Genomic DNA, 12,016 nt, shown 5'->3' on the forward strand with positions numbered 1-12,016 from the left:
CCCGAATCCCACTTTGGGACAGAGGAGCGCATGCTAGAAACGCGTGTTGGGGTGACATCAGAGCACGCCTTATGACCCTCCGGCACTCAGCCCGCAACTCTCTGTGCTCCTTCAGGCCCGGCTTGCTGAGGGGGGGGAAAGCAGCCCTGATGCCTCCAGTCCCTCCCCCCCCCCCAGCCTCAAAGGTGAGCTGCGTTTCAAAGGTGGTAGCTCGTGTCTGGAGGTGCTGAACAGTGTCCCGCTGCGAGAGCCGAGCCAGGCCTCTCCACCGTCTGACTCGCCAATGGTGACACTTCTGCTGGGCCAGCTGCCCCCCCTCCCGGTCCGCTGGGCTTGTGTGCTTCGCACTTGGCTGGGGGGAGTGGTTCCCCATGCCACCCTTCTTTCTCTTGGCCCCAAGGGAGGAACGCCAGGCTTGGGGGATGGCCCCCACCCCGCAATATCCGCCCCAGCCATTCTCTCCCAGCCCTCTTTGCTGGCATCAACAGCAAATGTACTACAACGAAGGCAGAATCCTGTTGCTGCGTAAAGGCAAGTACAGGGGTGCTTCACTCCTGCACTAACACTCCAGCCATCGCCACCACTACAACAGGGGACAGCTCTTTCATCCCTCTGCCACGACAGGGAGTTGCAGCAGAGGGATGAAAGAGCTGCATGCAGCTCCAGAGCCACGGGTTTCCGACAGCTGCACCAGACAAAGGAAAGCAAATCACTTAAATACTGCTATAGTTTCCATTTCTTGTTAATTTCTGAACTAAATTGTCCTAGGATAGCAACAAAAAATACAGCTTCAAGAGCTGTGAACTACTGGAGAGGTAAACTGTTCTATGTTTAAGCATGATTTTCTATTAAAGAAGCTAAGTATGCTTAACGGTTTTGCACTGTTAATGGCTCATCCTGATAAAGAGCTCAGTATGAGCTAGATATACAAGAATCACATGTTCCATTTGATGTAAGTGTTCAGGCTCCTTCTTCCCTATCCCCCTATATTACATGATCCATTTTTATTTTTTAAATATAATCCAATTCTATTGAACTATATGTTTAAAATATGAGATCTCCAGATGGTTACAATAAAGATGTTGTGATTCTGAATATGTACTCTTGTTTAAGGTATAGCATCTGAGACCACATCTATGAATCAAAGTAATAACCAGTTTAAAATTCAACTGTTTCCCCAAAACACCATTATTTACCACTGTGTTCCTTGTCATCATCTTCCCACCATCAGACAGCAGAAGGAGGGAGCCCTGTGGCACCAAGGGCAGGACAGGTCTGTGCCCAGGAGATTGGCAGGAGGCTTCCATGGGCAGGAGGTTTAGTGCCAGGAAGAGAAAGGATCTATCAACCCCTGCCATTTGCCATCTACCTGCCATGGCTAACCCGCCCGCTTGTCACTTGTTTACTTGTTATTTTGACTATCTATAACTATGGACTACTGTGTGTGCCTGCGGGACTACCCCCCACCATCTTTCACCATCTTTCACCATCTTTCACCCGCTTACCATCAAATTTACCATCAATTTTACCATCAAACTCCATCAAACATCTACTTAGACTGCCTGCCCACCCACACCACAGATTGCCTCTTGGCCTCCACCATTTACCATCTACTTTCCACCTATTCACCATCTATCTACCATCCACTTATTATCCACGTACTGACTTACCATCTGATGTGGAACCTGGCTTGCTGACTTAATTAACATCTATAGCACCCTGGCCCTTGCTGCAGCTCCCCCCAGTATACACTCGAGGTCAGATTTGCTCCTGCTGCGGGAGTCCCCCCTCTCGCAGGTGTGGCCCTCCGCCCTTTTAAGGGCCCACCTTGATGACGGATTCATTAATCCCGAGAGGTGGAGGAAGCGGAGACTTAGGGGGTTTTTAGTCAAATGTTTTTTAAATTCTTTTAGGGGTTCAGGGGTTGGGGGGTGGGTGGGTCAGATCAGGAGCGATGACGAAGCCAGGTCACCAGGTGGGGTCTTGAGCAGAAGGAGCAGAGAGGAGGAGGGGGGAGAGGATACCATTCCTATACAGGGCTCCTTGATTCCAACGGTCGTAGGGAGGGGCAGATACGAGGACAGATTAACAACTCGCAGTCGGTTGGGAGACCGTGGGTGCTGGTTACACCCGGTCGCTTGTACCAACCCCCGCGTTCTAGGTGGTCAGGATTTGCAGGCCCAGGGCCTGAGGCTGCTGTTATGCAATGCGAGGTCCGTTATCAATAAGGCCCCCCTCATTCATGATCTAATTTTGGAGGGGGAGCCGGACCTCGCGGGAATAACGGAAACCTGGTTGGGCCACGAGGGAGGGTTACCCCTCGTGGAAATGTGCCCACCAGGTTACCAAGCATTTCACCAGCCCCGGGCCCGGGGAAGGGGCGGTGGGGTAGCAGTGATTATCCGGGAGGACTTAGAGCCGAGGGAGTCCACTGTGCCACAGACGTCCGGATGTGAATCCCTTGTTGTGAAATGGGGCCCTGGGAGGCAGTTGGGCCTGCTGATAGTATACCTGGCTCCCCGCCATACATCAGCGACCCTGCCTGAGCTCCTCGAGCTAATCTCATCGGTGGCGGTTGAGACCCCCAAACTTTTAGTAATGGGGGATTTTAACCTGCCGTCGGTGGGAGAAGCATCAGAGGGGGTTCGGGAGTTCATGGCTTCCATGACAGCCATGGACCTGACTCAAATGATTCAGGGCCCGACACACGAGGGAGGTCACACCTTGGACCTCGTTTTTGTCTCTCGCCAGTGGTTGAGTGATCTGGGAGGAGTGAATTTAACCATCACTCCTCTATCATGGTCAGATCACTCACTCCTCCGACTTGACTTCCCTGGTGCTACCCCTCGCTGCGGGGAGGTGGAACCGGAAAACACTAGATGGTTCCGCCCCAGGCGCTTGATGGAACCAGATAGGTTCCAGACGGAGCTTGGGCCACCTCCTGCAGCCCTGACCCGCCCTCGGGTAGAGGACCTGGTGGCCGCATGGAATAATGCGACTACCGGGGCCTTGAACCGGGTGGCGCCTTGGCGGCCTCTCCGGCGGCAACGATCCACCCTGGCTCCTTGGTTCACCGAGGAGCTAAGGGTGATGAAGCGCCGCAAGAGATGCCTAGAGAGTCGTTGGAGATCCTCCCGATCCGAATTGGACCGAGCACAGGTACGAGCCCATTTAAGGACGTACCTAGTGGCATTGAGAACGGCCAAACGTCGATATTGTGCCGCTCTCATTGCATCCGCAGAGAACCGCCCTGCCACCCTGTTTCAGGTGTCCCGCTCCCTTCTGTTTCAGAGGCCGCGGGAGGACCCTCTACAGGGTAGAGCAGAGGAGTTTGGGAAATATCTGCTGGATAAAGTCGCTCAAATCCGGAAGGATTGGGTCCCCTTCAGTGGCCCAGTCGAGACGCCAGTGGCGAGTCTTGAGAAACCTTTTTGGGAGGAGTTTGACTTGGTTGCCATCGAGGATTTGGACAGATTGCGTGGACGACTGCGACCTACCACATGTTTGCTGGACCCGTGTCCCTCCTGGCTTGTACTGGCTTCCTGGGAGGTTACACGCGACTGGCTCCTGGGCCTAGTGAACGCTTCGTTGGGTGAGGGGTCTCTCCCGGCCGCCTTGAAAGAGGCGGTGGTGAGACCCTTGCTCAAGAAGCCTTCCCTGGACCCTACGGAGCTGGCCAATTATCGTCCTGTCTCCAACCTTCCCTTTTTGGCGAAGGTTGTAGAGAGTGTGGTGGCTTCTCAGTTCCCACGTCATCTGGAGGAGAATGATTATCTAGACCCGCGCCAGTCCGGCTTTCGCCCTGGGCACAGCACTGAGACGGCCTTGGTCGCGTTGGTAGATGATCTCTGGAGGGCCAGAGATAGGGGTTGCTCCTCTATCCTGGTCCTATTAGACCTCTCGGCGGCTTTTGATACCATCGACCATGGTATCCTGTTGCACCGACTGGAGGGGTTGGGGGTCCGGGGCACCGTTTTGCGGTGGTTCGGCTCCTACCTCTCCGGCCGGACGCAACGTGTGTTGGCAGGGGAGCAGAGGTCGACCCTAAGCTCCCTTACTTGTGGGGTGCCACAGGGGTCGGTCCTCTCGCCGCTCCTGTTCAACACATACATGAAGCCGCTGGGTGAGATCATCCGTGGTTTCGGGGTGGGATATCATCTGTACGCTGATGATACTCAGCTGTACATTTCCACCCCGAACCACCCCAACGAGGCCATCGAAGTGATGTCCCGGTGTGTGGAAGCCGTACGGGTCTGGATGGATGACAACCGACTCAGGCTCAACCCTTCCAAGACGGAGTGGCTGTGGGTTCCGGCCCCCCGGTTCAACCAGATAATTCCATCTCTGGCCATTGGGGGCATTCAACTTGCCCCCGTGGAGCGGGCGCGCAATTTGGGCGTCCTCCTGGATGCCAGGCTGTCCATGGATGAACATGTGACAGCCGTGGCCAGGGGGGCGTTCCACCAGGTTCGCCTGGTGCGCCAATTGCGCCCCCTATTGGACCGGGACGCCTTACGCACAGTCACCCATGCGCTGGTGACGTCTCGCCTGGACTACTGTAACGCTCTCTACATGGGGCTTCCCTTGAAATGCACTCGGAGACTGCAGTTGGTCCAGAATGCGGCCGCGCGGGTGATTATGGGGAGTACCAAGTACTCCCATGTGACACCTCTCCTGCGCGAGCTGCACTGGCTTCCTGTGGTCTATCGAGTGCGTTTCAAGGTTTTGATTACGATCTTTAAAGCGCTCCATGGCTCAGGACCTAGTTACCTGCGGGATCGTATTCTGCCCCATACATCCCTACGACCCATCCGCTCGCACAGAGAGGGACTTCTCCAGGTGCCGTCTACCAGACAGTGCCATGGGGCGGCGCCTAGGAGCAGAGCCTTCTCTGTGGCGGGCCCAGCCCTGTGGAATGACCTCCCCCCGGATATTAGGACTACTACTGACCTCCGCTCCTTCCGTGTCAAGCTCAAGACCCACCTTTTCCAAATAGCTGGCCTGGCTCGACCATAACTTCGTAACGCTCCTGATGGGTTTTTTAATTTGGTAATTTTATTAGGGGATTTTAAATTGTATTTTTAACTGTCTTTCACTTAAGTCCATCCTCCTCCATGCACATATGTATATGTCTCTGTTCTCTTGTTTATATGTTTGTCTTATGTGTATTTTTTATCTGTTTGATTGTACGCCGCCCTGAGTCCTTCGGGAGAGGGTTGCGGCTAATCAAATAAAATTATTATTATTATTATTATTATTTTAAAAAATCCTGCAAAAATCATCTGTGTCATGGTCAGTGCATTTTATTTTTAATCAGCACAGTACAAAAATAAAAGGGGGGGGGGAGGGATTAAGTTACAGGCGCACACAGCTCTTTTACAGTCTTGTCACATTTATAAACCTCACATACAAACACACTAGAGTACACATACATACAAAAGACCATTTATACATGAAGTAATAATAAGCAATAATACCAATTTTGGTCAACAAATATCTACAGAAGGGATTGCACACTAAAAAAATCCAAACACTTTGACATACATAGACACAGAATTTAGCGCATCCTGTTTTTTCTCCCACTTCCAAAATGTAATTTTGAAGAATGTTCAAGTGAAAAAAAATGGCACACTATTTTCTGTTTTTTTCTTTGAGAAAAAATGGTTTAGAACATTAAGAACTGTGTAGTTGATATCAGAAAATACCTAAAGTCTTGAGAAAAAAATGCATTGATTTGAGGAAATGAGGGTGTTGGTGAAAGTCAGGAGGAGGAGATCTGCTTGAAATTTATGCATGGTGAGTTATTGTGTTGCTGGGTGGGGTTTGTTTTTTTTTTTGGCAATCAACTGTTCTAAAATTTTACTTGTCAAGTCACAAAGCTGCTTTTGGCATACATAGTATTACTGTAAAGCAATAATTGAATAGCAGAAAAGGATTGGGCTTTCTTTTTCCTCTTGCTATAAGCATAGATTTTGTTCTAAAAGGTTCATTTCATATAGCAGCTTATTACACTCTCACTCATAGCTCTTCTATATCAAGTATGTCAGCTAATCTTTTTTCCCTTATTATAAAACAGTAAATACTGTAAATACTGTTTTATCAGGTCAAGATAGTTTTGCACAGCAAGTCACATTTGCTTCCCATGCAGTGCAATCTAAAGCATGCCTACTCAGAACTACGTCTGATTCATTGAATGCAATGTATTTCTATGTAAAAATGCATAGAATTGCAGTTTTATACTTTCATACCCATATGAGTAGAACTGTGTTTTTACCTGTAATTTTTTCTTAAAAGGAGAGGAAGGGCAAAAAGATCTACTATCTTTTGAACAAGGGTAATGACTTCTTCAAACACATACCAGAATTTAGTCTGAGCCACTACTGCAGGGCTGTCAAACTCACAGCCCACGGGCCAGATGCTATCACGTGCTGGCCACACCCACGTCCGGTTTAGCGAAGGGGAAAAAAGTCTTGATGTGCAAGTTTGACACCCCTGCACTACTGTAAAGTGTTCCAGAAGTCAACCACAATGCTGAAATGAGGAACGTGTGTGTGTGTGTGTGTGTGTCTCCAGGTGAGACTGAAATGGTGGTATCATGTGACACCCATTTTAGAGAAGCAAATGGTATGCAGTGGAGAACTTTGGAAGAGCCCTTCCTTCCTCTCTTATGATGCTAAGGCTCAGTTTTCCTTTACAAACTGGACAGCACGCTTAACAGTCAGTATCTCACTTCTTAATGGCTCAGATTTTGGCCTAGCTTTGGAGGCAGTGGCAAGACCTGCTGAACAAATCCAGCAGCTGCTTAATCATCACAACATACAGTACTGTGCAAAAGTTGTAGGCAGGTGTGAAAAAATGCTGTAAACAAAGAATGCTTTCAGAAATATAAATAATGATTGCTTATTTTTGTCAATTGTCCAAATGCAAAGTGAGCGAACAAAAGAAAAATCTAAATCAAATCAATATTTGGTGTGACCACCCCTTGCCTTCAAAACAGAAGCAATTCTTCTAGGTACACTGGCACACAATTTTTGAAGGAACTCGGCTGGTAGGTTGCTCCAAACATCTTGGAAAACTAACTACAGATCTCCTGTGGATGTGGGCTTTCTCACATCCTTCGGTCTCTTCATGTAATCCCAGACACACACGATGATGTTGAGATCAGGGCTCTGTGGGGGCCATGCAATCACTTCCAGTACTTCTTGTTCTTCTTTACGCTGACGATAGTTCTTAATGACTTTGGCCGTATGTTTGGGCTCCTTGTCCTGCTGCAGAATAAATTTGGGGCCAATCATACGCCTCCCTGATGGTATTGCATGATGGATAAGTATCTGCCTGTATTTCTCAACATTGAGAACACCATTAATCCTGACCAAATCTCCAACTCCATTTGCAGAAATGCAGCCCCAAACGTTCAAGGAACCTCCACCATGCTTCACTGTTGCCTGCAGACACTCATTATTGTACCGCTCTCCAGCCCTTCGACAAACAAACTGCCTTCTGCTACAGCCAAATATTTCAAATTTTGACTCATCAGTCCAGAGCACCTGCTGCCATTGTTCTGCACCCCAGTTCCTATGTTTTTGTGCGTACTTTAGTCACTTGGCCTTGTTCCCACGTCGGAGGTATGGCTTTTTGGCTGCAACTCTTCCATGAAGCCCACTTCTGGCCAGACTTCTCCGAACAGTAGATGGGTGTACCTGGGTCCCAATGGTTTCTGCCAGTTCTGAGTGTTGTGATCCTCTGATTTATGTTGGACTCTCTGATTTATTTGGCGCCTCAAAGTCTCACACTTCGGCTGAGATATGCAAGGATACTAAGGAATCTCCTGAAGATAACAATTCATTTATGGCCGCAATAAAAAGGGGCTCATAGATAAACATTCCATCCCTCACTGTGATATCTCTGACTGTCTAACCCAGTGGTTCCCAAACTTTTTCAGTCCACCGCCCCCTTGGTGCTACAAACTGATCCTCAGTGCCCCCCACCCAGTGGTGGAATTCAAATTTTTTTACGACCGTTCTGTGGGCGTGGCTTGATGGGCGTGGCTGGGGGAGTCATGTGACTGGGTGATTTGCATGAAGGAATAAAGATAGTAACAGTAAAATTCAAAACTGTAACAATTAATTGCACATTTATTCAAAATCCAATTTAAAAACCTTTGTAGTTAGTTAATTCAACAAAATTGTTGAACATATCCAGTGATACCAGGTTTTCAAAGTCTGATAGTCATTTATCAAGAACCTTAGTAACTAGTAACTTAGTAAACTTAGCAAAATTTAGTAACTACTTCACTGTTCAGTAAATTCTTAATGTGATGGATGGGCTTGATGAAGTGATACCAGTTTCCCAATGTCTGGCTTTAAGTCACTTAGCAGGAGTCTTAAATCACCACATTCAGTAATCTGGAGTCATTTTCTTTGCTTGGAGACCACACTGAAGCCATGTTCCACCAAATATGATGTTGGAAATGCAACAAGGAGCTTCTTAACCACTGTCCATAGTGCAGGATAGCGATCAGAAATTTCTTTATGTAACCAAAACTCTTGGTACGATTTCTTGAACTTTGGCTTCAGCTCAATGTCACCAACATTTGCTTGAATTATTTGATGAGATTATTGCATGGTACCTAGGGATTCTCAATATGGAAAGTGAGAATGGGAACATTTTAACAGATCTATATGTTCTTGGGTTATAATTTTCACTAAAGAACCATGGGGATGGAAAGGGAAATATAGACAATGGAGTCCAATCCCCCTCCTCAACAGTTTGGAAGAATAACTCTAGCAAAATGCAGCCTTTTACCTCTTTGGGGAATCATATTATTATTATTATTATTATTATTATTATTATTATTATTATTATTATTATTATTATTATTATTATTATTATTATTATTATTATTATTATTATTATTATTATTATTATTATTATTATTATTATTATTATTATTATTATTATTATTATTATTATTATTATTATTATTATTATTATTATTATTATTATTATTATTATTATTATTATTATTATTATTATTATTATTATTATTATTATTATTATTATTATTATTATTATTATTATTATTATACGATTGTATCACAGCGGCCAGTTGATTCGCCGGATTTGGCATTGATTACTAGTCGGGCCCCACCCAGGGGCCTGGGACGTCGTAACGTATTTACGTAATATACGTGCAGATCCAAGCAGTGCAGCTTTTTGCATTTGACTGATGGTGATTTTGTCAAGTTTTAACTGTTTTAAATGTAATTCCAGTGCTTTTGGAATAGCACCCAGTGTGCCGATTACCACTGGAATTACCACTGCTGGTTTGTGCCATAATCGTTGGATTTCAATTTTTAAGTCCTGGTATTTCGCGACTTTTTCATGTTCCTTCTCCTCAACTCTGCTATCACCTGGTATTGCGATGTCTATGATTGTAACCTTCTTTTTCTCAACCAGTGTGATGTCTGGTGTGTTATGCGCTAGTACTTTGTCTGTTTGTATACGAAAATCCCACAGGATCTTGACCATCTGATTTTCGGTGACTTTTTCAGGCTTATGTTCCCACCAGTTTGTTGTTGTTTTAATATTATAATTTTTGCACAAATTCCAGTGGATCATTTGTGCTACTGAATTGTGCCGCAATTTATAATCAGTCTGCGCGATTTTTTTACAGCAGCTGAGTATGTGGTCAACAGTTTCATCAACTTCTTTGCAGAGTCTGCCTTTGGCATCATCAGAGGATTTTTCGATTTTGCCCTTAATGGCATTTGTTCGGATAGCTTGTTCTTGCGCAGCCAGGATTAGTGATTCTGTTTCTTTCTTTAATGTACCTGTTGTTAACCATAACCAAGTTTTTTTACTGTCCACTTTATCTTTTATTTTTTCCAGAAATTGACCATGTAAGGCTTTGTTCTGCCAACTCTCCATTCTTGATTTTATCACATCTTTTCTGTATTCTTGTTTCGTCTGTTGGGCCTTCAGTAGATTTTTGTTCTTTACTTCGATTAATAGATGTTCTTGACTTTCTTTTAAATAATCAGCTAGTGCATGTTTTTCTTCTTCAACTATTTGCTTCACTTGTAATAATCCTCTGCCACCTGATTTTCGGGGCAGGTATAGTCTATCAGTGTCACCACGTGGATGTAAACTGTAGTGCATTGTCATTAGTTTCCTGGTTTTTCGGTCCAAAATGTCCAAATCAGCTTGTGTCCAGTTAACTATACCAGCTGTGTATCTTATAACTGGTATTGCCCAGGTATTTATGGCCTTGATTGTATTTCCACCATTTAATTTAGATTTCACAATTTTCCTAACTCTGTTGGTGTACTCTCTCCTGACAATAGTTTTTACTTCTCCATGTTTGATGTTATCCAACTGCAAAATGCCTAAGTATTTGTAGGCTTCATTTTCGTTGCATTTAATTAGTTGGCCATTGGGCATTTCAATTCCCTCACATGTAGTGATTTTGCCCCTTTTTATGGATACAGTGGCACATTTTTCCATGCCAAACTGCATTGAAATATCGGTGCTGAATACTCGGACTGTGTTTCTCAGTGATTGGATTTCTATTTCTGACTTTCCATAGAGTTTCAAATCATCCATATATAATAAATGTGAAATTTTTTCAGCTTCTTTGGCTGTTTGGTAGCCTAATTTCATTTTTTTAAAGATTACTGATAGTGGGATCATCGCAATGATGAATAGAAGAGGTGAAAGTGAATCACCCTGGAAAATTCCTCGCTTGATATTAACCATTCCGTAGTTCTCATTCCCTACTGCCAACTCAGTTCTCCATTGTTTCATCGCCTTTTCAGTGAAGGATGTAATATTTTTACTAATGCCAGTTGTTTCTAAGCATTTTATGATCCAACTATGTGGCAATGAGTCGAATGCTTTTTTATAATCAATCCAGACCATATTCAAGTTCGTTTTTCTTTTCTTACAATTTTCTAATATCATTTTATCAATTAGGAGCTGATCTTTTGTGCCCCTACTCCTTCTTTTGTTGCCTTTTTGCTCTACTGGCAAGATGTTGTTTGTTTCCAAATAATCCATAATGTTATCTGCAATAATGCCTGTGAGTAATTTAAAGGTTGTTGGCAAGCATGTTATTGGTCTGTAGTTTTCAGGTATTGTTCCTTTAGTTGCATCTTTCTGAATCAAGTATGTTTTTCCAGTTGTCAGCCATTCATCAATTTGACCATTTTGTAAAATTTCATTCAGTTGCCTGGCCAACATTGCATGTAAACTGGTCAGATATTTGAGCCAGAAACCATGTAATTGGTCCTTTCCAGGTGATGTCCAATTCTTTACTTTTTTTACTCGATTTTTGACCATCTCAGTTGTTATTTCTAATACTTGCATTTGTTTGTTGTTGTTGTTGTTGTTGTTGTTATTGTTGTTATTATTATTATTATTATTATTATTATTATTAATTTATTTATTTTTCCAGTGCAACTCATGCAAAGGGTCATCCACAACTACATTACATTTTCCACACTCATATTTGTGATTCCTTATAACTTCTTTAAACTAAACATTTTTAGTACAAATCAACGCATTGACATATATATCACTAATGCAGTTTCCTATCTCTTCCATTGACATAATTAACACCTTATGTATTGAATACAAGTATATCAAGTATAGGTTAAACATGAATTGAAAAACATCTAATTCAAATGTATAAACTGTGAATTTATTATATAATCACAGGCAAACATTGCACTTATGCCTAAATCCTCTACCCACGCACATTATAAGACAGATAAAACTATCAGCTGGCTGTTGTAAATATTACTCTGCTAATTCAACAAGAAATGCTACTGCATGAATTCTTAATGTAGAACACAACTAAAAGTGATTTTAGCAATTTTCTTTCCAAGTTAATTCAAAATGTATATCCAAATGTTCCTCTTATTTTTTCCCCAAGCACTAGGGAGGATTATATTCAAAACCAGACACTTTTGCTGTGTGTGTGTGTGTGTGTTTGCTTGCTTGCTTGCTTCTGGTC

At 44.1% G+C, this 12,016-nt stretch overlaps 1 protein-coding gene across 2 annotated transcripts in view; it reads right to left on the minus strand.

Annotated features, from left to right (window-relative positions):
* The window catches only part of LOC309400662 (cyclin-dependent kinase 5 activator 1-like), a 67,464-nt gene that overhangs the window by 19,906 nt on the left and 35,542 nt on the right, over nt 1–12,016 (minus strand). The gene's annotated exons all lie outside the window — the stretch shown is intronic.

This window comes from Natrix helvetica (assembly GCF_964273705.1).
Source record: "Natrix helvetica genome assembly, chromosome: W".
Lineage (NCBI taxonomy): Eukaryota > Metazoa > Chordata > Lepidosauria > Squamata > Natricidae > Natrix > Natrix helvetica.